Source organism: Ambystoma mexicanum, chromosome 8, assembly GCF_040938575.1.
Source record: "Ambystoma mexicanum isolate Mex_15411 chromosome 8, UKY_AmexF1_1, whole genome shotgun sequence".
Classification (NCBI taxonomy): domain Eukaryota; kingdom Metazoa; phylum Chordata; class Amphibia; order Caudata; family Ambystomatidae; genus Ambystoma; species Ambystoma mexicanum.
In genome coordinates, this window is record NC_090929.1 from 437,018,013 (window position 1) to 437,038,798 (window position 20,786).

Consider the following 20,786-nt stretch of genomic DNA (forward strand, 5'->3'; position numbering starts at 1 on the left):
ATACCTCTGCGGATTCCCACAGGTGTCCTCTTTCGGAAATGCATGGGGTTCCCCATTTTCCTTGGTGGCTTGGACACCCGAGGCCCATATCTGTATGGTGTGCCGGTCAGCAGAGAGTCTGAAATACAAGTGTCCAAACAGACTTGGGGTTACTTGTGTTTTAGGCTTTTCCCTTGGCGCCCAGGTCGGTGCACCCACACATGTGAGGTACCGTTTTCATCGGGACACCTGTGGCAATACGGGACGGTAGGCCATGTGTTGTTGGGGGCGTGTTTCGATGGGTGAGCCGAGCGAAATGTGCAGAAAACGCGTTTTTTCCCCCACATTTCGGACTTTGCGGGGGTGTCTGGGTAATGAATTCTGGGCCGATTTGCGCAAATAATACCTCTGCCGATTACCACAGGTGTCCTCTTTTCTGAAATGCATGGGGTTCCCTGTTTTCCTTGGTGGCTTTGACACCCGAGGCCCATATCTGTATGGTGTGCCGTTCGGCAGAGAGTCTGAAATTCAGGTGTCCAAACAGACTTGGGGGTACTTGTGTTTTAGGCTTTCCCCTTGGCGCCCAGGTGGGTGCACCCACACATGTGAGGTACTGTTTACATCGGGACACCTGTGGGAACATGGGAAGGTATAACATTTGTTGTGTTTGTGTGGTCTTCATAACGTTTTGACCCCTTTGCTGGTGCCCTTTGTCATACAACCCTTTAATTTCCCAAATGCGACCTACATTTAGTCGCTGCTTTAGGCACCATACACTTTTGTAACCTGCACAAGTCACCTACCCTTGAAAAGGTCTGCCTGTGCTCTTTCAGAAAATGTGTGCTTGCCGTTCCTCACCACATTGGTTTTCCCGATTTACACATGCTAAGTGCGTCTGTTTAGGCCGTGAGCGTAAAACTCCTGTGTGCCATGGCTCAGTGTTTGGCTTGTGGTATTGCTTGTTTTGTAAAACACTACAAAAAATGTGTGCTTTCCTAACTGCAAGAGTTGGGGGAATGTAGCAGAGCATTGCTTTTCTCAAAATTCATAGAAGCCATTGCCGTACCAAGCCAACCATGTCCAACACATACCTTTTTCGGTCATTTTCCTGCTTTTCCCCCAATCTATGGCATTTTCCCCTACCTAGTGTTTGCCTGACCTACGCAAATCACCCTTCCTAAACTTGGAAATTTGTCTACTTTTCAGAAATATATGCCTTTCTGTCCTCCAATTCGGCTTTCCTACCCTTTTCTCCTATTCCGTCCATGCATGTCCAATTGGCAAAAATGGCCAAAATCGCCTACCTCTCACAAAACAGTTGATAACCACATCAAAATAATGTATTTTTGTTTCCACTCAACCTGTTCTTGAAAGCCAGGAAATTGGGGAATTAAGCACAGCAAACCATTCATTCCTAGCTCTTACAAGGAAAAAAACCACAGGCTTCTTTGTACATCATTTGATTGCCATTTTTTGAAAAAAAACAAAATGTTCCCCCTTTTTGCTTATTTTCTCTCACGCCCTACAGCAACCTAGACTTCCTGGGTGGCGTTACGACCGCCTACATGTGGGGAAAAAAAGGAGCCAAATTTGGCAGAGATACCTCATGTAACAAAAAAGTTACAAGACATTGAATGGCCACATACCGAAATCACCAAAAAAGGCCCTGGCACTAGGGGGAAATACCCATGGCACTTAAAGGGTTAAGACATTGTAGCTTCCCCTGACACCTTGGGAATAGAAATGGCAGAGAATTGGGGATTATAAGGAAAGTATCCATGATGCCATTGCAAATTTTAATACTTACATGCCTACTGATAATCCACACCCATCGATAAAGTTATAGAATTTTAAGTAATATAATTGTCACTGAAAAGCATGAAAAAGTGGTAGAAGGGCGAAACAATTTCTCACAGATGGCTGAGTTTGGACTGGAATGGTCTGCCCTAAATCCTAAGCCCTTAGTCATATTTTGAGTGATCAGACTAGTTTACGCTTAGGGTTGGATGCTGGGGTGATCAGGTTGAAGTCACAGATCTACCTTGGATCTTACTGTGTCCCTCTTTGGCGGTGTAGTCTGAATAGTCTAGTTTAAAGTAAACCTGTTCTTGTCTCAACTGATTTTCTTTCCTATTTCACAGCTTCATTTTACTTAAATCAACCCTTTTTCTATCTTGCATATCTCATCCAGTCTTTTAGCTAGATACCTCCTTTCACTTTTGTCTTGTCCCTGTGATATATATCTTTCCCACAGCCCATGAACCGCACTCCAAATCAGAGTATTTCACCCGTCTTTATTAAAAACCGTTAGGGTAATTTAAAGCGGGAATTAAGAAAATTGCAAGTTTTCCAACGTGTCATTTGGCTGCAGCATGCTCTAAACTTTCCACTCATTTTCGAATGTTATGCCTTTTGCTGATCCATTGCCTTGTGATTACCAGTGATATAACATACATGCTACTGTGATAAAACATATATATATTATAATTTAACCATACATTAATTAATTATTTGTAAAATTTGAGTGTTATTTTAGGCCTTTGCTAGGTGTTTATTCTGTGAGAGGTGGTCAGATTTTGATTCCGTTTTCTGCCTCTTATCCCTGACTACCTGCTGCTTCTTTCTATCCACTCAGAATTCGATTATTTGCAGGGGGAATCCTTAACATGGGTGCTATCTATCCTCATCCAAAAAGTGCTCCTATTCACGTGTGCTTTGTATATGTTCTAGGAGAAGGTTAACCAAGTGCTTTGCTTCCATTTTCATTGTAAATATCACCCCATTGGTGATTGTTGCCCCATATTAAAAATTGTATGATTTTTTTAAAATTTTAAATATAAATAAATATTGTATTTTCACCAACTGGCCTGGTTCATGGTCCATTGTGACCCGGGGTATTTGAAAAAGGGGGTGTGATACGAGTTGTGTACCATCTCAAATTGAATTCAGATAAAATAAAGAGAAAGGCATATAAATTGAGCGCTACATCCTAGCCTGAGACCAAGGTGTGTGTCACCGGATTGACATCCTTAACAAATTTGGGGGCTTGTAGCTGGGATTGAGTTTGGTCGCCACCTGTGGCAGTCTAACGCAGCAGACTAACCTGCAAGGTAGTGATACTTTGTGTAGTTGGAATACTGTGTTACACTGTAGGAGCGCCTCCCCAAAACAAATATTCTAAGTACCAGGCCTGTGTCTAAAAGTAAAACTGAATCAACCCCAAAATAGACAGAAAGCAACAGAATACAGGTTACCCGTACATGAATGAATGAATGAATAAATAAATAACACTTTCCAAAATGACTGTTTCAGTAGAGATCAATATGGCTAGGGAGCACCTACTGCACAAGTTATTTGTCAGAGGTGAATGGCCAGAACAAGATGAAAAAGTCTGGCTAGAAGAAATAACACAATAGGTCACCGCCATGAATCTGGATACGTGGGAGGACGGTGGCCTATTACACCAAGTATTGAGTGAGTTATATATGACCCCAAAAATGAAAGAGGAGCAGATTCAAATTGTCAGAATTGCGGCCTAAATGTATCTCCACATGGGAGTGATGCGGGAAAAGCATGAGGAAAACACAACTCTTGTACAGAATCAATCTGAATTATTAAATAAAATCCAGACGGAACTACTTGGCTCTCCAACAGCAGAATAATGTAGACATAGAGGCCGAACTAGAAGCAGTCAAAATAGAGTGTCAGGAAAAGATTGACTGCGGATTCAACAATTAACATATAACAGGGCCTGCTCAGGACAAATAACCATGCTGCAAGATCAGGTCGAAAGGTTGAAAGAGGAAAATAATAAATGAATTATGAGAGACCTCCACTCTCAAGCAGAATTTGATCAAGAACGCAAGAAATTAAATACCATCAAGAAACAAAGGGATGACCTAGTTGAACAGAGGGGCACCCTAAATCAGGAGAAAGACAACCCTATGCCAGGAAGTAAGCAATTTAAAAACAGAGTTACAGGGACGTGAGTTAGGCCTCCAGAAATTAAATGAACTCCAAACAGAATATGGAAATCTACTAGAGCACGCCAGATGGGTAGAAGGTGCTCTGGAAGTGAACACCCAAACCGAAAATGCACAAACTCAGGAGTTGAGTCTCCTACAACAGAAATTGGGTCAGGGTGCCCAAACTATACAGGCAGCACAAAGAGATAGCAAGGCCCTCTGTGAAGAGAATGATGGGCTCCACAAACAAGTTAGAACACAAAGGGTATATATAGAGACCAATTCCTACCGTTAATGTAACGTTGTAGCACTCTACAACGGTCTATGGAGGACTCATTGGAGTATAATATATATATCAGCAACTGATTATACACATATATAGGCAGGCTGTCCCAACTAGAAGAACACCCTGTCCCTCTCACTGTCATAGCTCACCCTAGAAGTCGGGTGTTGCACCGCCTATTTAACAGGGATGGAATAGAGAGACAAGCCCTATTGTGAAATGTTTTGCTAAAAACCAGATACAAGTTATTAGTCACACAGAATATTTATATTTTAGGCATTCTACATTAGATAAATGTCTAAGTCTAGGGTATATTTGGGATCTCTGATAACTGGAATTTCCTGTGCCTTTATTGACCAGTACACTATCAGCTTCTCAATATCTCCATCAACTTGTACTGGTGTTTAAAACTGGTTAAGCTCCTTATATGCGGGAGCCTTAAATACCAGGAAACAACAAAGACCTGATCAAACTGTCAGGTACACTCAAACCTATGATGTCTGAGACTATTATTTAAGTGGACAGAACATCGGAGCCGTGTCAGATCTAGGGCCGGCATCCAAACAGTAATGCTTGCAGAAAGCCGAGCGAGAGGCCCAAGTAGCCGCCCTGCTGATGACTTGCCAAGGGACATGGAGCTGGAAAGTGATGGAAGTTGCCTTGGCCCTGACTGCGTGGGCATGCATTTTGGGCGGGAGTGGTTGAGCTGGCCCTCATACCCTTTTTTGATGGCAGAGACCATCCAGCAGGATATGGAAGCCTTAGAGGCCCGACAGCCTGGTCTTGAGCCTCAAGTGACAAACAGGGCGCCCGATTTGCAGAAGCCCTTGGTCCTGTCCAAGTAGAATTTCAGGGCACGCCTGACATCCAGGCAGTGCAGCACTCTCTGTGCTTCATCCTTTGGATCGGGAAAAAATGTAGGAAGGACTATTTCCTCGTTGAAGTGGAAATCAGACAGAACCGTGGGCAGAAATGCCGGGTGTGTCTGCAGGACTACTTTGTCCCTGTGAAAGGTAGTATACGGTTCCGAGGCGACCAGCGCCTGGATTTCACTGACTCTATGAGCCGAAGTGAGGCCGACTAGTAAGGCCGTCTTGATGGTGACCAGCCTGATGTCGACGGACGCCATTGGCTCGAAAGGATTGTGCGCCATGGTGCCCAAGACTATGTTAAGGTCCCACACCGGGTGCGGTCTCTTGCTGGGCGGGTAGAGCCTTGTGAGTCCCGTCAGATGTTTCTTGATGATAGGGTTGGAAGAGGAGAAAATGCCTTCCTCCGAGTTCCTGTAAACCCCAATGGCTGCGAGGTATGTGCGGCAAGTGTCCACCTGCACGCTTGAGTGGGCGAGGTGCGCCGAAAAGGAGAGCACGTCGTCCAAGGTGCACGCCAGGGGGTCTATTCCCCTGGAGCCTGCCCAGTGGCAGAATCTGGTCCATTTGCTTTTGTACTGGGCCCTGGTAGCCTTGCTCCTGGCGCCCTGTACGATCTCCATATTGGCCTGTGAGAGGCTGAGGTGCCGAAGCGTAACCTGCTCAGGTACCATGCTGTGAGGGCTAGTTTCCCTGGCGCAGGGTGGATGACTATGCCCCCCTGTTGTGCCAGAAGATGTGCTGGGCCCATTGGGAGGTGAATCAGGGGCCCTTCTGAGAGACTGAGAAGATCCGAAAACCATGGCCTAGCCGGCCACCATGGAGCTATTAGAATGATGAGGAGTTGGCGAGACTCCTTGATTTTGCAAATTACCCTGGTGGAAAGGCATAGGCCTTCATGCTGGTCCACTGGAGGTGAAATGCGTCGCCCAGAGAGCCAGGCGCCTGACCTTGCCAGGATGCAAACTGGGGACACTTCTTGTTGTGCCAGGTGGCAAAGAGATCCACCTAAGGCTGACCCCACCTGTTGAAAATCTCCTGAATAACAAGGTTGTTTAGCAGCCACTCATAATTGTCCGCTACCAGTCTGCTGAGCCTGTCCGCTTCCAGGTCGGATTCCCCTGGGAGGTGGACTGCCATGAGGTAAATGTCGTTATCCAGGGCCCACTCCCACATGCTGATCGCCAGTCTGCACAGAGGGGATCTGGTGCCTCCCTGCTTGTTGACGTAGTACATGCTGGTCGAGTTGTCTAACTGGATGAGGACAACCTTGCCCGTGAGAAGTGGTAGGAAAGCCCTGAGCGCCAGCCAGATGCCGTTCAGCTCTAGCCAATTGATGTGGTATTCCTGTTCCTGTTGAGTCCAGGTGCCGCGGACCGAGAGATGGTTCAGGGTGACTCCCCAGCCCTCAAGCGAGGAATCCGTGGTGATGGTGGCCTGCGGAGTGGGTGGCCGGAAGGTCTTGCCCCTCCGTAGGTTGCAGTCTCTGACCACCAAGTCAGGTCCGGGTGGAGAGATGGAGGAACGTTGATGCAATCGGATTGAGAGCCCCGCTCCTGGTTCCATGAGGGCGCGAAGTGCAGCTGAATCCTCCTCATCTTAAGTCTCGTGTGCGGAACAGCTAATAGGACCGCTGCCAGTAGACCCAGGAGATGAGGTCACTTCTCTGCTGAGGAAGTGGGCGGTGGCCCTCTTGATGGCCGAGATTCTGTCCTCCGACAGAAATACCTTCTCGGAGCACGTGTCCCAGATGAGGCCCAAGAAGGTCAGTGTACGTAGGGTGCAGCTGTGACTCCTCCCTCTGAGGAGGGCTGCCACCGCATTCATGAGCCTGGTAAAGACACTGGGGGGAGAGTTGAGGCCAAAAGGAAGGACCTTGTATTGAAAATGGTAGCCCATAATCCTGAACCGTAGGAAAGAACGATGGGGCTGCCAAATAGGGACGTGTAGTAGGTACGCATCCTTCAGATCCAGGGAGCACATCCAGTCTCCCTTGTCCAATGTCTCTGCTATAAAATCTGGCATAACCATCTTGAATTTTTGGAGGGGTAAGGAGAGGTTAAGGGTGGACAGGTCCAGCACAACTCACAGGCCCGCCTGGTTCTTCTGGATGGCGAAAATCCTGGAGTAAAAGCCAAAGCCTTAGTGGGAGGCTGGTACTTCCTCTACTGCCTGGCTCTCTACGAGCGACTGGATCTCTGCCAAAAGAGTTGCTGTCCCAACCCGTGGGAGTGAAGGGGAGGAGGGAGGAGAGGCTGGGATAGGAAGACAGTAGCCCGTGAATACTACGGAGAGGATCCAGGGGTCCGTGAAATTCTGGCACCAGAAATGTGCGTGGAGAGCAAGCCTGCCCCCCACCGGAGACACGTGGTCCTGAAGGGGCGTGTCATGCCTTCTTTCCCTCAGAGGCTGTCGCTGAGGTAGGGGACTGGAAAAAGCCCTTACTCCCACTGACCTCCCCTTTTTGTTGCTTGTGCCGGTTCAGAGACGGCGAGAAGTCCGGCTGGCTGGATCTGCGTTCCTGGAAGCCGCAGAACCCTCCGTATGTACAAGATCTTTCTGAACGTTGCTGAGATTGAGTGTACGATTTGGGCGTGGTCTTTGTAAGGATGGATAAAGACTTAGCTGTTTGTGAGCTGTTTTTCTTCTTGTCCAGCTCTTTGTCCGTAGAGGAGTGGAAGAGTCCCCCCCCCTCCTCGAACGGTAGATCTAGTATGTGTTCCTGGACATCCAGGTTGAAGTTTGTTGCCCGGAGCCGGGCTGTTCTTCTCATGTCCGTGGCAATACAGATGGCACGGCCTGAGGTATCAATATGGGCCACTGTGGATTCCATGAGGTCATGCGCCACCAGCTTGGCCTCAGCTAGCCCCACCTTAAAGCGTGATTGGCACTGGGTGGGGAGTTCCGGGAGAAAGTCCGCAATTTCCCACCATAATCTTTGGTTGGCGGTTGCCAGCATGGCATCGGCGTTGGCTTGACGTAGCTGTAAAGAGGCATTGGAATAGCGTTCCTTGCCATACGCCTCCAAGATCTTCTCCTCCTTGCCTGGAAGCGCTGCAGTAGAAGAGGCTGAGGGCAACTGGGGCTTGGAGTATAGTGATGTCGCAACGATCACCAAGGAGTGTAGCTGAGGATGGGCCGAAAGCAAGAGTATATCCCCCTCCATCTGCCTGTACTTGGCATTTAGGCCTCAATTGGCCGGCTGGGTTGAGTGGGGTTTGAGCCAACCCTTCTTGGCCAGGGAGACTACATCGGTCTGCATTGGAATCCCCGATTTGGCAGAGGGGCGTCATGTGAGGACTTCTGCCAGAACCCCCTCGGCCGGCTGCTCGACCTCGGGTTGGGGTAGGCTCAGATACTCCGCCAGGCCAGCAACACGTTCATTGAAGGCCCTGGCTAAGGATGGCGTGTCCGGATCCTCCTCCTCATCTGTATCCTGCGGGTCTGGAGGATCATGTGGAGGAGGAGGAGTAGTTGGTGCTGGAGTCCTGGGTACAGGGACCGCGGCCAGAGGAGGCGGCTGCACTGGGGCCTGGGGGCACGATGGAGGTGTCTGTGGTGCTGCTAGCATGGCGGGAATTACTTCCCTGATAGCGTCTTTGAGGATAACGCCCATCCAGTTTGACTTCATGAGGTCGAGGAACCTCACAAAGAAAACCTCCTCACTGATGACTGAAGTGGTGGCAGGGGGTGCTGACGGGGTAGCTGGAGGCTGCTGCGGCCGTTGCATACCCTGTCCGTACCGATGTAAAGGAAAGCTGCCCTGCGGATAAGAGGGGTAGGCTGTAGGCCACTTACCTGGTTGAAGCCAGTCCCACCTTGACACCCGTTCTTCGCCGAATTCCTGGAATGGTGTCGGATGGGTGCCTCTTTCTGGAATGGAGGCCATTTTGTCGGGCTGCCTGCCACATGCCAGCGATGTGTTGCTCTGCCTCTGGTCCCGGCCTCCTCCAGGACTCTTGTGTGTGGATCACGAGGTCTACCCTGCTCCTCGGGCCTAGGCCCGGTAGGTGTGACACCCTCGACCCGAGGGTCGGTAGAGCTGCGTTTAGGCGCCCCCTCGGACGTGCTGCCGGTATTAGGATGTAGCCCCTCACCCATGGTGCTGGGACAAGGGCAGAGCCCCTCGGGTGAAGACCTTGTAAAAGAACCTTCCGGTCCTTCAACACTGTCACCGGAAGGATTCAAGGATACCTCGGCCTGAAGGCCGGTAGCTGGAGCAGCCTCGGAGCAAGCGCTGGTAGAAGGACCTGGCCGGTCCCTCCCGCATGGGAGAGACCTCGGAAGGCATCTCCCTTGCAAGGTGCGATGGAGAATATCAGCCCTACCTTGGGCCTGGTTCGATGTTTCACAAAGTTCTTGAGATCCTCTGGAGGCGACTTCTGGAAGAGCTCCCTCCACCTGGCTAGTCTGTTCTTCAGCGCTTTCGAGGACAGCGAGTCACACGCTGAACAAGGTTGCCAACCGTGGTGTGGGCCAAGGCAACGTAGGCAGAAGGCGTGGGGGTCTGAAGTTGGGAAGAGCCTGTTGCAGGATGGATACCTGCTGAATCCTGTAGAAGCCGACATGCACCGGGTGGAGCGTGACGTCTGAGGACCGAGTACATGTATGATAAAAAGAGAAAAAAGAAGGCAAAGAGAAGTATCCGCGCGTGGAATTACATGGCCGAACCCAAACACAGGAGCAATGGTGAATTCAGCCCGTTCCTGTTGACTGGGAAAAGGGGACTGGGGTGTGGCGCCGGAGGGCGGAGTCAGGGCAGCGCATGCTCCCTGGCCCGCACCCCTGCGTGCCTCTAAATTTAAAGGGGAAGAAGGATTTTTCAGGTGAAAAAGGATCCGTCTCCCGTCCCTTGGAAGGGACGCCCATATAGTATGGAGGAAAGGGGACAGGACGTAAGAGTATAAAGTGTTACAAAGGATGATGTGTACACTGGAATACCTTTTGCTTACCCCAGGTCTAATCTGCGAGTCTTCTTGTGAGTTGGGACTCTGCATTGAGAGCACCATGAGAATGCAAGCCCTGGAGTAGATCTCGGATTGGAACCCAAATAAAAGTGTGCTCCAGTGAAGAGGGAAAAAAACAACATGGTATATGAATACAGCAGAAACTAGACTTAAGTGAGCAAGTGCAGTTCCTGAAAGCAACAGAAGTCAGGCTGCCTGGTCACCATCATGCTTGCACCCAAATCCAAGATGGCAGAGAACCTACTTGGCAGAAGCCATGGAAGAAGAATCATAATACAACTGTTACGGCTGCCATAAAATCTACAAATGTCAGTGGCCCCTCTCTATACCTAGCCTCCTCCATGATACCTAAGAACCTACCTACAGGAACAAAGACCTAAAATGATTTTTAGGCATTTATTTCTATCTTTTCTGAATTGCTAGGAAGGGTTCAAAGTTTTACCACCAAGTTTATATGCTTTTGTCTAACCCTCATCTGATCATATAGTTATCATATAGCCAATGGCTTTCTCCAATCGTATTGGTAACACGGTACCACGTCCTTTCATCACAGGATGTTTTTTCGCTGATTATTTTTCAAAAAAACCCATCAAATCTTTTAGGGGGGTTCATAAATGATATATATGGGGTGTGGGTGTTTGGGAATAAAACACGAGGCTGTGAACCTGCTGGCGCGGACGGCCGAGCAGCCAAGAAGAAGAGGAGGCCCAGCAGAGAGACCTGTGGAGCTGCCGGTGCAGACGATCGAGCAGCCAGGAAGAAGAGGAGGCCCAGCAGAGCGACGGGCAGGAGTGAGTCTGGATCTGAGCAGAGGCCGCCCAGCAGGACCATACCGTAACAGCGGGGAGACTCAGAAACCAAGTGGAGCAGCAGCAGCTGACGTGAGGAGGTACGGCGGCAAACAGAGGGGCGGGCACGTGTGAAGAGGATTGCATGCCACTTGAAAGCGAGGATCAGCAAAGACTAGTCACAAAACACCCTAATAAGGCCACTTGAAAGCGAGGAAAGAAAAAAAAAAAATATATATATATATATATACATATATATATATACTAATGTAGAAATATCACCATCAACAAGGTCACTATATAAAAAACGTGCTGAAAGCGAGGACCAGTAAAGACTGCAGAGGAAAGAGATAAATAAAGCCACTTGAAAGTGAGGACTACTCAAATGAAAATCACCAGCACAGAAATAATCACATCAACAAGGCCACTTGAAAGCGAGAATCAGTAAGGATCACCAAATAACGGCAACTCCTATCAACAAATCCACTTAAAGGTGGGGACCTTCCAAAATAAAAGGAAGAAGAAGAACACAACTAGAACACGAGGACCACACCACATCACGCGCTCAACGGAGCATAAACCCACCAACCACAAAGGAATCAGCTAATCCTAACCAAACCTCAAAATGTCACAATCGGGAAACGCTGCAGGAGATGGCGCTGCACCACCCGCACCTGCCGTAGCCCCCACGAAACCAATATCATTTCTACGCCGTCCAAACCCTTTCCCAATGTAACCCCAAGAAAATCAAGGCCAGAGATGGCAGGATGGATGAATTTGAAGAATTCATGAGAGCCGTGGGAAACCAAGATGCGCCAAACAAGCTGGACATCTTCACCAACCTAGTCGGTTATGACATCAAGAGCGTCATTAAAGCGATCCCGCCCACAGAGAGAACAACTTACCAGAAACTCATCGATGCTATCAACAGTCGCCTAGTCATCATACCAAACAGAGATTATGAACGATACACGTTCAACCAGTGCACCCAGGCACCCCACGAGACAATAGGACAATTCATATTACGGCTTCAGAGGAAAATAACATACTGCGACTTCGCAAACTTCAACGATGATGAAGACATCCGGCTACGAGCAATAGAAGGGTGTCTGTCCTCCCACTTCCGGAAACACCTACTAAAGAAGCCCCTTCCCCTGCAAGAGATAGCAGAACTGGCAAGGGTTTACAAGCGCATAGATGTCCAAGCAGCAAACATTGAAATCCCAAAGAAGTTGGACACAGTAGCGGCCATCACCGCCAATCCGCAAGGGCAGGCCCGCAGTTTGGCACCTCATCCCGACAAGACTCATGGAATTCAGCACAGCGAACCCAACCTGAGAGACACTGCTACCGCTGTGGGTTTGAATTCCCCCACAAAGGACAGTGCCCAGCAATCGGCCAGATGTGTATGAGATACGGCCAGGAAAATCAATTCCAGAGCATGTGCCGGGAAAGAACACCACAACTGCCGGCCTACAAACCTCTGAATCAGCTGACACCAAACAGACGATATGAACCACCGAGACCACTGAACCCATGACCATACCCCGAGATGGACAACACCAGCAACAACATTTCCAGAAAAACACCCCGGAATCATCAGAGCAGTAGAAAACCTGCAAATGGAACCAGCAAATGAAGCATATCATAATCAAGAACAGATCTACCATGTACAGACGGTCCCGGAGGAAGATCTAAGAAGGGAATTCAATGCCCTGGATCCATACAAGAACCCTCCCATCGAAGAACAACCACCAGAGATGGAACAGTACCCGGAATACGACCGTTACAGCAGGGAAAATGTCCGGCTCATATCTGACTCATCCGATGACAGCGCTGCGCCCCGAGTGACAATCCACCTGGCAGGGGCCAACACACCATTTCTGATCGACACAGGTGCAACGGTCAACGTAATGAACCAGAAAACATGAGGCACTTGTCAAGGAATACCCCCTACAACCTTCTCAGACCCACATCTTCCAATGGGGCGCAACCCTACCACTCACATCCAAGGGCCAGTTCCTGTGTGATCTAGTACACAGGGGAAGAAGGGTGCCAGTAATGATCCACGTCATCCACAGCCCAGTGACAGGGAGATGCCTCCTAAGCCATAAAACAGCCATTGCGCTGCACCTAATAGACATTCGCTATGACCAGTCGGAAACGATTCATGGGTTACCACCAAACGCGCAATCCATACGGGCCATATCCCAGAAGGAACTCAACCTTGAGTCATTGAGAGACACGTTTCCCAACCTGTTCAAGGGCGTCGGCCTGTTGAAGGACACGGTAATCAAACTACACATCGACCCCAACGTGCGGCCCATACCTCAACACCCCAGAAGAATCGGGTTTCACTTACAAGCCAAGGTGATGCACGAGTTGCAGCTACTCCTCGACAACGACATCATCGAGAGGGCAGAAGGACCCACCCCGTGGGTGTCCCCACTGGTAGTTGTCTCCAAGGCAGACGGACGCCTTCACCTCTGCGTCGACATGAGAATTCCCAACACGGCCATCTAACGGGAGAGACACCCAGGACCAAACATTGAGGACATGCTGGTGAGGCTCAACTAGGCCACCAGGTTTTCGAAACTGGACCTTAACCAAGGTTACCACCAGCTAGTGATAGATCCGGAGTCGAGACCAATAACAACCTTCACCACTCACAAAGGACTATTCCGCTACAAGAGGCTGAACTTCGGAATCTCGTCAGCGGCTGAAATATTCCAAGGGACCATCTGTAGATTAATCAGCCCAGTGACCAACGCTTTCAACTACAGCGACGGCATCTTAGTCTTTGGAGCTGGCCTCACTCTCAATGGTCCTAAGTGTGAAGTCAACAAACACAGCCTTTGCTTCTTTGGCCACATTTTTCTCGGATCAAGGCATCAGAGCAGATCCGGACCAAATCAGCGCCATAGTAAACCTAACAAGTCCGAAAGATGTGTCGGAACTGCGCTCATTCCTGGGCATGGCGGGATATTGTGCACGATATCTCCCCCACTACGCGACACTCACTAACCCCCTACATCAACTGCTGAAGAAGGACCAACCGTTCATATGGGAAGAACAGTGCTAACAAGCGTTCTCGGCAATAAAACAAGTACTGGCAACCAACTGTCAACTAGCATATTTCTACCCTCAGTGGAACACAGAGATAACGTTAGACGCCAGCCCCATAGGCCTAGGAGCCATATTAGCCCAGACCAACCCACAACAAAATTCTGAAAAGCACGTGGTAGCATACGCCAGCCGGGCATTGAACTCCATTGAGCAAGCCTACTCTCAGGAACGGGAAAGCCTGGCCGCAGTCTGGGCATGTGAAAAATTCCACCACTTCATCATTGGAAGGACCTTTGTACTCATCACTGATCACCAGGCCTTGCTAGCCCTATTCGGAAACCCCAAGATAAAGATGCCGCCACGCATTGAACGTTGGGGCATCCACCTCCAGGAGTAAGACTATACCATCATCCACAAACCCGGAGGCAAAGCCAATCATGCAGACTACCTATCGAGGAATCTAGACAAGCCTTCAGATGCCGAGATGCAGCAAGGTGAAGCAGAAGAATACATTGCATACCTGTCCCCGAACGCCATTCCCCCCGTGATCACGAAAAAACAGTTTGTGGAACGAAGCAGGGCTGACCCCACGATCAGAGCAGCCATCCAACTAACGAACACCAAAAGGTGGTGACAGGCAGCCATGGAACGCTTTGAACCAGGGGAAGCAAGAATGGCGAAGATACACAGTGAACTAGCCATGACAAACCAAGGAATGCTATTGAGAGGAAATCGACAGGTGGCCCCCAAAAGCCTCAGGAAACCCCTTGTCATGATTGCACATGAAGGACACAGAGGCATAGCAAATGCAAATAGATACTGCGCAACCAGCTCTGGTTCCCGCACATGGACGCCATAGTCGAGGACACATTGAGGCACTGTGATCCATGCCAGATAAACGTGGCGAGCTCACCCCCATGCCCACTCCAGACAGTCCCCCTCCCTGAGGGACCGTGGCAACGAGTAGCACTTGACTTCTACGGCCCACTGGAAGAAGGAGGCTACCTCCTAGTGGCAATTGATGAATATACTAGATTTCCTCTAGTAAAACTAGTGCAGTCCACAGCCTCCCACCAATTAGTAGCCGTGGTCGACGAACTATTTAGGGAATGGGGCGTCCCCAACATCATGAAAACCAACAACGGAGCCCCTTTCCAAGGACAGGAGTTCGGGAAGTTCGCAGCACACCTAGGGTTCCACCATCAGAGGAAGAGCCCGAAAGCCAAGAGGCACCCGCTGAACGACCCGAGGACCCTCCGCCGCAGATGCCGGATTGCGACACACGCGGCCCGGCAGGCGGACCCCAGCGGTCATCGCAGAGGCCCGCACGCCTCATTGAAGAAATATAGGCCCGGAACTTCCATGATAAGTAAGTGGGGGATGTTACGAGGAAAAGGGCACCGGGCCCTTTAGGGGGAAAGTGAAACTACGCAGGGGAGTGGGAGGAAGGGAGGGGGCGAGGTGAGAGAAGCCAGTTTGTTAAATAATAAAGGAGAGTGAAGACGTGCCTGGCGTACGTGTTTTATTGTACGGATGGGCCCAAGTACTATGCAACACCCCCCGCAAAAATAATAAAAAAAAAATAAGATGAGTTTTTTCGTAAAAATAATCGTGGTAAAAAACCCAGTGAAAAAACATCCCGCAATGAAATGACATGGAACCGGTAAAACAACCGTATTGGTTGGGAGCTGGCAATTTTATACAGGCTTTCCAAAAGTCAATACGCTTTCTCAGTTTGATGCCCATCCTATGCCTTGTGTAGAGGAAACCAATACAGAAAATTGGAACTTTTCTGGCTATATCAACTTTAGATATCAAAAACGTTTACTGGCAGGTCCAACTAGCTGCAAAGGATACATAGAAACCTGTCTTTTCCACTCCTGAGGGATTTTTTCAATGCACTGTATCACCCTTTGTGTTGCAAGGAGACCCTACATCTTTCCAGCGGCTTATGTTTGCAGTTTTAATGCTGTATTGGAAATTTGCAAGAGCCTCAAAAGAGGACATGATCATCCAAAGCAAAACATAGGATTATCACATGATACATATCTAGCTGATGGGCCAGGATTAACAAGCAAGTTTAACGGCCATTCCTGTGAAATGTTGCCTGGCCCACTTCACCATAAAATATTTGAGTGTTTGTGTTGAAAATGGTCCAGAAAACCCCAGGCTGCAAAGATAGATGCAGTCTAAGAACTTAATTGCAAGCCTTTTTAGGGTTCATCAGGTATTAAAAGAGGTTTATTTCTAACATATCCACTGTAGTGGGATCCCTTACTGAGGAACTGAGCCTAGGTGTGTTTTCTCCTGTCTTTTAAAATTTGCATCGTATCAGTATTTAAAAAATGGCACAGTCTCAGTACCTCAAATTGCATTGTGAAACCTAGGCCTTTCTCCCTCTATTCAGTATTCTCAAACTTAGGTGTGTTTTCGCCTGTCTTTTTGCAATAGTTCCTAAATTCTGAGTTTCGTCGTCTTGTCCAATTCCTCAACTGTCTTGTCTCTCGCTGTCTCATCTGCTTGCACCCTGCCCTGTGTTCCTTCCCTAGTGTTCTCCCCTTCCCTCTCCCTTCCCTCTCTCTCTCTCTCTCCTCTCCCCTTCTACTGCATGGTGCTCTCTGTCTCTCCTATTTAATCTAACTGCTTCTCTATTGACCATCCTGCCCTCCTCATTAAATCTGGTAGGAAGAAGTTTAAAAAGGACATCCTGGTCTCCAACCCAGGCCTCCCTATTGCGGACACCTATACCAGTGCCTCCTCCAGGCAAACTTTCACCGACATCCTCTTTGTCGTTCCCTCACCTGACCTACGGACCCTACATATGGTCTCTGTGCTCTCTCCTTTCTCTTCTTCTCCCATTAATGGTGGCACCCGGCGGGATGCCCTCCTGACCTGTGTCCACTCTTCTAAGGTCATCATTAATGTTTATGTGAATGGCACCGTCCTGGTCCAAGGCCCTCAGGCCAACCTTCACCTCTTCGTCAGATGCTTACCACGCCTCATCAATTTCCCTTCTTCTCCTTCTGTCCCCTCTCCCCCCAACACGGCCTCCTAGCCTCACCTTGCCCTCTCCTTCCCTCTCTGCCCCCCCTCAGGCTCCTTCTACCCCTCCGCAGGGCGTACCTCTGATTTGTACCCCTCCCCGGAAGTCCTTCAAGGATGGCAACCTTCTCCATATTGCCACTCTTAACTCTCGCTCAGCTGTCAAACATTCATCTGACATCTACCGCCTTCTGGAGGAACTTGATCTTGATGTCCTCGGTCTCACCGAGACATGGTTCACAGCCAGCTCGGTCACAAGCTTTGACATGCTCCTCCCTGACGGCTACAAGATCCTCTCTACACCAGGCCCAACCGCTTCGGAGGGGGTGTAGCCCTGATCTTCCGCGAGTAGATTCCTGCCTCTGTCATTCTTACGCAGACCTACTCCTCCTTTGAGTGCCTCGTCTGCAGGCTCTCCCTCTCCCCTAGCCATTTCCTTACTGTGGCTACTATCTATTGGCCACCTGGTCAGATCTCCTCCTTCCTCTCTGAGTGGGCGGACCTCTCCTCTTCACTCCTGGTCTCGACCACTCAACTCCTCCTTCTTGGAGACTTCAACATCCACCTGGATGCCTCCTGTCCTCCCTCTGGACTCTTTTGTGACCTCTGTGACTCGCTCTCACTCTCCATTCTTCCCTCTGGCCCGACTCACTCTGCTGGGCACACCCGGGATGTTCTGATCTCCTCCGACATTCCCCTTTCTGTCCCGCTCACCACTCCTCTCTCCTGGAGTGATCACTTTCTCTTTTCCTCCCATTTCACCCTCTCTACCCCTCAGGCCAAGCCACTTCCATCACTGCCACCCACCTTCTCGGTCATCCTACCCATGAAGCGCGTGTCAGATGAGGCTTTCGCCACCACTTTCTCACCCCCCCGTCCCCCTTTGGCTGACTCTCACCCTGGCACAGCCCTTTCCCTGCTCCACTCTGCTATATCTGATACTCTTGATATTCTTTCCCCTGTCATGAGAATACGCCTGAAGCCCAAAGCTAAGTGCAACTCCTGGTACGACTCAGACCTCGTCACCCTTAAACGCAAGTGCAGGGTGGCCGAGAGGAAATGGTGTGCTTCATGTACATCCTCTGACAAACTGGCCTGCCGCCTGCTCCAAAGGCAATACCGGCTCTCTGTCCTCACCAAGTAGAGAGCTCTTATCTCTGCGGCATCCAACAACTCGGCTGAACTCTTTAAAATCTGCAAGGAACTGGACAATCCTGCCACAGTCTCTACCTCTCCTGTCCCTTCCCAGGCCCTCTACACGTCACTGGCTTCTCACTTCATCTCTAAAACTCAGGACATCCTGTCCTCACTCTCCTCCCTCTACTCCCTGCTCTTTCTCTGGCCCTTCTGCAGCCACCTCTCCTCCCTCCTTCTCTGCCTTTCCCCTTTTCTCCGCAGACAAGTTTTCTAGACAAGTCTGATCTATGAAAGTCTCATCAAAACAGGTTCACCCCTGTTCCTCCAAAACCATCAATGACCACATTGACTTCCTAACTCCTGCCCTGGCTGACTTCTGCAACCACTCCTTCGCCACTGCAGTTTTCCCATCCCCCTGAAGCACTCCCTTGTGCACCCTCTTCTTAAGAAACCCTCTGCCGACCCCTCCTGCCCGGCTAATTATCGCCCATCTCCATCACTCCCTTCATGGGCAAACTTCTAGAAAAACTGGCCATCTCCCAGCTTAATCTCCGTTGGTTGTCTTCATGACCATCAGTCTGGCTTCAGAGCTGCCAGAAGCACGGAAACTGCTCTCTGCGGATTCCCACGGGTGTCCTCTTTTCGGAAATGCATGGGGTTCCCGGTTTTCCTTGGTGGCTTGGACACCCGAGGCCCATATCTGTACGGTATGCCGGTCGGCAGAGAGTCTGAAATTCAGGTGTCCTAACAGACTTGGGGTTACTTGTGTTTTAGGCTTTCCACTTGGCGCCCAGGTGGGTGCACCCACACATGTGAGGTACCGTTTTCATCGGGACACCTGTGGAAACACGGAAAGGTACGCCATGTGTTGTTGGGGGAGTGTTTCGATGGGTGAGCCGAGCGAAATGTGCGGAAAATGCGTTTTTTCCCCAAATTTCGGACTTTGCAGGGCTGTCTGGGTAATAAATTCTGGGCCGATTTGAGCAAATCATACCTCTGCGGATTCCCACAGGTGTCCTCTTTCGGAAATGCATGGGGTTCCCCATTTTCCTTGGTGGCTTGGACACCCGAGGCCCATATCTGTATGGTGTGCCGGTCAGCAGAGAGTCTGAAATACAAGTGTCCAAACAGACTTGGGGTTACTTGTGTTTTAGGCTTTTCCCTTGGCGCCCAGGTCGGTGCACCCACACATGTCAGGTACCGTTTTCATCGGGACACCTGTGGCAATACGGGACGGTAGGCCATGTGTTGTTGGGGGCGTGTTTCGATGGGTGAGCCGAGCGAAATGTGCAGAAAACGCGTTTTTTCCCCCACATTTCGGACTTTGCGGGGGTGTCTGGGTAATGAATTCTGGGCCGATTTGCGCAAATAATACCTCTGCCGATTACCACAGGTGTCCTCTTTTCTGAAATGCATGGGGTTCCCTGTTTTCCTTGGTGGCTTTGACACCCGAGGCCCATATCTGTATGGTGTGCCGTTCGGCAGAGAGTCTGAAATTCAGGTGTCCAAACAGACTTGGGGGTACTTGTGTTTTAGGCTTTCCCCTTGGCGCCCAGGTGGGTGCACCCACACATGTGAGGTACTGTTTACATCGGGACACCTGTGGGAACATGGGAAGGTATAACATTTGTTGTGTTTGTGTGGTTTTCATAACGTTTTGACCCCTTTGCTGGTGCCCTTTGTCATACAACCCTTTAATTTCCCAAATGCGACCTACATTTAGTCGCTGCTTTAGGCACCATACACTTTTGTAACCTGCACAAGTCACCTACCCTTGAAAAGGTCTGCCTGTGCTCTTTCAGAAAATGTGTGCTTGCCGTTCCTCACCACATTGGTTTTCCCGATTTACACATGCTAAGTGCGTCTGTTTAGGCCGTGAGCGTAAAACTCCTGTGTACCATGGCTCAGTGTTTGGCTTGTGGTATTGCTTGTTTTGTAAAACACTACAAAAAATGTGTGCTTTCCTAACTGCAAGAGTCGGGGGAATGTAGCAGAGCATTGCTTTTCTCAAAATTCATAGAAGCCATTGCCGTACCAAGCCAACCATGTCCAACACATACCTTTTTCGGTCATTTTCCTGCTTTTCCCCCAATCTATGGCATTTTCCCCTACCTAGTGTTTGCCTGACCTACGCAAATCACCCTTCCTAAACTTGGAATTTTGTCTACTTTTCAGAAATATATGCCTTTCTGTCCTCCAATTCGGCTTTCCTACCCTTTTATCCTATTCCGTCCATGCATGTCCAATTGGCAAAAATGGCCAAAATCGCCTACCTCTCACAAAACAGTTGATAACCACATCAAAATAATGTATTTTTGTTTCCACTCAACCTGTTCTTGAAAGCCAGGAAATTGGGGAATTAAGCACAGCAAACCATTCATTCCTAGCTCTTACAAGGAAAAAAACCACAGGCTTCTTTGTACATCATTTGATTGCCATTTTTTGAAAAAAACCAAAATGTTCCCCCTTTTTGCTTATTTTCTCTCACGCCCTACAGCAACCTAGACTTCCTGGGTGGCGTTACGACCGCCTACATGTGGGAAAAAAAGGAGCCAAATTTGGCAGAGATACCTCATGTAACAAAAAAGTTACAAGACATTGAATGGCCACATACCGAAATCACCAAAAAAGGCCCTGGCACTAGGGGGAAATACCCATAGCACTTAAAGGGTTAAGACATTGTAGCTTCC